The sequence below is a fragment of the Scylla paramamosain genome, chromosome 39, assembly GCF_035594125.1.
Source record: "Scylla paramamosain isolate STU-SP2022 chromosome 39, ASM3559412v1, whole genome shotgun sequence".
NCBI classification, from domain to species: domain Eukaryota; kingdom Metazoa; phylum Arthropoda; class Malacostraca; order Decapoda; family Portunidae; genus Scylla; species Scylla paramamosain.
In genome coordinates, this window is record NC_087189.1 from 2,246 (window position 1) to 7,500 (window position 5,255).

Sequence of the window (5,255 nt, forward strand, 5' to 3'; positions counted from 1 at the left end):
TGACTGACTGACTGACTGACTGACTGACTGACTAGCTGAGTGACTGATTGATTGGCTGGTTGGTTGAAAGGCTAGCTGGCTGGTTGAATGGCTGACTGACTGACTGACTGACTGACTGACTGACTGACTGACTGACTGACTGACTGACTAGCTGAGTGACTGATTGATTGGCTGGTTGGTTCAATGGCTAGCTGGCTGGTTGAATGGCTGACTGACTGACTGACTGACTGACTGACTGACTAGCTGAGTGACTGATTGATTGGCTAGTTGGTTCAATGGCTAGCTGGCTGGTTGAATGGCTGACTGACTAACTGACTGACTGACTGACTGACTGACTGACTGACTAACTGAGTGACTGATTGATTGGCTGGTTGGTTGAATGGCTAGCTGGCTGGCTGGAAAATAGTCATGGTGAGAGAGAGAGAGAGAGAGAGAGAGAGAGAGAGAGAGAGAGAGAGAGAGAGAGAGAGAGAGATATGCTATTCTTAACAATGTATTTAATTTTTATCCTATTTCATTTTATTAGATTTACTTCTTTTTCTTCTTCTGCAGCTGCTCCCATATTCATATGGGGTCACTTTTCCTTACTAGTCTTCTCCCCAAGGCTCTGTCCCCAACCTTCTCTCCACTCAATCCTCTCTCACTCATGTCCTCTCCAATGTGATCTTTCCACCTTTTCTTTGATCTGCTACGTCGTCTTCTTTTTATTTTTATTATATATTTTTTTATTATATTTTTATTATATTTACTAAGAAACTAATTAAACTATACTTTCTACAAAACAACTACAACCATAACACCAACAAATCATTCCAGACTACCCCATCCCCTGCCTCCCGCTGTGCCCCACCCAGACACCACGGCCCAGCAGTGACGCCATTCCACCTGCTACACGACGCTGGCTGACGCACTCCAGACGTGGCAGCAACAGGAGGTGGAGGGCAGGAGCAAGAGTCGGATGGATGGCGAAGGAAGGCATGATGGCGGAGCTGGTGGCTTTGGAGGGTGTTCGTGCAGGGTACCTCGGCAGGGTCTAGATTAGAGCAAATGGATGATGAGAGACTAGTAAGGTGTTTGTGTGGAATATTAGGAGTAGCAGTTGGGGGAACAAGTGTGTTAGGATGGTAATAAAGAATGGCTTGGAAACTAGTTGTTGGGCTTTTGAGGGGTTGAGTGAAGCCTTGTTGAGAGTGATGGAAGTAGGATTGTCAGAAATGGAGAGGGCTTACAATGTTATGTAACTAAGTGGACAAGTGAGATAGACAGAGTGATCAAGCACATGGGACTGAGTGAGCCAAGTGTGGAAATTCTGGGATGGAGTGAGCCAGGTGTGGAAAAGTGTGGAAATTGTGGGATTGAGTGAGCCATGTGTGGAAATTGTGTAGAAAAGTGTGGAAATAGTGTGGAGAAGGTGTGGAAAAAATGTGGAAATTGTGGGGTTGAGTGAGCCAGGTGTGGACAAGTGAGATAGACAGAGCGATGAAGCATGTGGGGTTGAGTGAGCCAGGTGTGTGCGTCACTTGGGGATGACTGTGAGCTAACCTGGGACCAATGGTTGATGACGCTCACTGATGGAATTAGAAGCTGCATGAATTGTTTATGTAGATTTTAGAAGCTGTCTCAATTGTTTGTGTAGATCTGAAGCACTTACTTTGAATTGAAGGCTTGGACCATGTAATATCTTTGTAATTCTTCTGTATCTCTGTCATAAGTTCCTTAGATAACTCACTACTGTTTTTGTCTCTATATAATAATATGTACATTTACTCAAACTGCATTTCCTTTCAGTGTGCAGGTTGGCAGTAAACCTCCCTGAAGGTTCCAGAACTGCTCACCAAGTGTCCAGCCCAGCCTGTCACAAGACTATGTGACAGTGGACCTTCCACTCATACTGAAAACAGCTGTGCACTGCCACTCACAGGAAGTGGTGACCACTCTAGGTGTGCTATCTGCTGTTTATATGTATAAGATGAGTACTGGCTAAGGGTAAGACAAATTCTTGCAGGTGTGTGTGTGTGTGTGTGTGTGTGTGTGTGTGTGTGTGTGTGTGTGTGTGTGTGTGTTTAGGAACCAATTAAATATTGCTTATTGTTAGAAATGGAAGAGGCTCTGAGGGACTTTGAAAAGGTTGCTTATATCAGTGAAATGAGTAGGTGTGTTCTTGGAGACAGAAGCAGCATGTGGCCTGGCCTGGAGGAGAATCTTGACTGAGGCCCTTTTTTTTGAGAGACTGCAAGCTGACAGAGGTGAGGAAGATCCTTGTGGGGCTTATTCTAAAGGATACTGTAGTGAGGAAACTCAAAGCTTGGAGGAACAGAAGAACAGTGTTGCTGTGTGTGGCATTGACTGTGTACTATATCGTAAGGAAGACAATCTTTGCTCCCACAGTGTCAAGAGTGAAAACACAGTAAAAGCTGAAATAGTGGAGCCAGTATCACGTAACAATTGATCAAAGCAAAACAATTCAAGGTGTTACTAGTATTTACAGTGTTCTATAAGTACTTCTGAGAGAGAGAGAGAGAGAGAGAGAGAGAGAGAGAGAGAGAGAGAGACAGAGAGAGACAGAGAGAGAGAGAGAGAGAGAGAGAGAGAGAGAGAGAGAGAGAGAGAGATGATAAGTGATGTTTCTAGTTTCAGTGATTTACTTCACAGACAGTAGTTAGTGAGCAGGTGTTAAATATAATCCAGTGTTGCTGAGGGAGAATAAATTAATAGGCAGTAGTGTGCATAAATGTACTCTATGTATTTTTTATGTAGGAGGGACATTGACAACTTATTTACCTCTCCTTCCACTGAATGGCAGGCACAATGACACCAATTACCTGCTGTTTACATTTCACTGTTGACTCTTGCATTTCTCTATTAATCTGGGACTGAATTCTTCACTACTATTGGTTTGACATAGAATTTTTAATGTGTCCCTTGAAGATTAAAAGCCCAACCTATTTCCTTTATCTGTTATTTCCAGATTGAGTTGTCTTGAAGCTGAGATGAGTTGGTCGGGTAATGAGTGACTTGCATCAAGTGACCGTGAGGTGTTGGACGTGATATTGTGTTATTGCAAGTGTAACCAGTAATAAGTAAGTCCTTTCTTTAAAACTCTTCATACATGGATTTGTCATACATGGATGGATAAGGCCCTTGTACAGAGTCAGCAGCTGAGGGGGGGGTGAGAAAAACTGGCAGACATCTCAGAATACCTAACTTCATAGAAGCTGTTTTAGCTAGAGATGAGATATGAAATTTCCAGTTTCCAGACTGAGGAGGTTCAGTGTAGAAGAGGGGATACTTGTTGTCTGGAAGGTTGTGTTGAGTTGATAGATGGAGGAATTGAGTTTTTGAGGCATTGAACAATACCAGGTTTGCTCTGCCCCAGTCAGAAATTTTAGAGAGAGATTACAAGTGAGGTATTCTGTGGCTTCCCTGTGTGAACTGTTTGCCTCCCGAAAGGTTGGATGTCCATGAAAAGACCTGGAAAAATGCTGGTTAGTATAATCAGTGTAGGATTGGATAGGACAACAAGTTTGGTTTAGAAGATCATTGATGAATATAGGAAGAGAGTGAATGACGATAGAATCCTGAGGAACACCACTGTTAACAGATTTAGGAGAAGAACAGTGACCGTCTACCACAGCAGCAATAGAATGGTCAGAAAGGAAACTTGAGATGAAGTTACACAGAGAAGGAAAGAAGCTGTAGGAGGGTAGTTTGGAAATGCAAGCTTTGTGCCAGACTATCAGAAGCTTTTCATATATCCAAGGCAACAGCAAAAGTTTCACCAAAATCTCTAAAAGAGTATGATGACCAAGATTCAGTAAGGAAAGCCAGATGACCAGTGGAGCAGCCTTGATGGACCCTAATACTGGCGATCAGATACAAGTAGGCTGTGAAGTAATAGATGTTTAAGAATATTCCTATTAAGGGTAGATTAAAAACTTTAGATAGGCAGGAAATTAAAGCAATGGGACTGTTGTTTGAGAAATTAAAACTACTACTACTGCTACTACTACTACTACTACTACTACTGCTACTACTACTGCTACTGCTACTACTACTACTGCTACTACTGGATGGTATATCAGTTCACACAGCAAGAAGCCAAGGACCCACCGAGGCTGTCACTTGGAAGAGGTCATTGTTGTTGCATCCAGCATCCCAGCCTGACTGCCTAGACAGGTCCCGCAGGTTGCTGAATGGCAGAGATGCAGGCTGCTCCACAGCAAGATGTGAGACCAGTGTGGCAGAGTATGATGTGTACACAATGAGGGACACACTGTAGCCAACCCAGTAGATTACCCGTGGATTAACAGTGTCAATGTTGTATGTGAGTGTATAGTGTAGTGTCTGGGCCACCCTGTATAGGACTGCCAGCCTGGCATATAGATAGATCAATCTAATTATTTGACATTTCATATTCTGAACATTTTGCTGATCCAATTAATCTGTTAAGGGAGCACTTTGTTCAACATCTTTAAAATATTATTTGATCATCACCTGTATCTCTCACCTGATGATATAGATAGGCTGGGTGTAGGTAACAACTTTCAACCTCTCCTCAGTGATGGACAATTCAGAGACAGTGAGGTCAGCTTCCCCTGACTGCAGAGCTCCTACCGTGCCCGTCCACTCGTTGCTTGAGCTGTCCTTCAGTTTCCCGTAGGCATAACCTTCCAGTACATTGAAACTGACTCTGTACAAGAGAGAGAGTGGGAGAAAAAATAGTGTTGTGTATTGAGGGAAAGAAAATTTCTATCTATTCTATTCTCAACAGGAAGATTCATAAACATCTATTATTTCACAACCTTCTATCTGATTGCCAGTATGGGTTCTGTCTAGGCCACTCTACTGGTGATCTTATGGAGTTCCCTACTGAGTCTTGGTCATCCTCTTTTAGGGATATTGGTGAAACTTGCTGTTGGCTTAGGCATATCAAAAGCTTTTAATAGAGTCTGGCATAAAGCTTTGATTTCCAAACTATCCTCCTATGGCTTCTATCCTTCTCTCTGTAACTTCATCTCAAGTTTCCTTTCTGATCATTCTATTGCTGCTGTGGTAGACAGTCACTGTTCTTCTAAATCTATTAACAGTAGTGTTTCTCAGGGTTCTGTCCTGTCACTCACTCTCTTCTTATTTTTTGTTAATGATCTTCTAAACCAAACTTCTTGTCCAATCCATTCCTACACTGATGATACCACCTTGCACTTTTCCATGTCTTTTTTGTAGACATCCAACCCTTCAGGAAGTAAACAATTCTC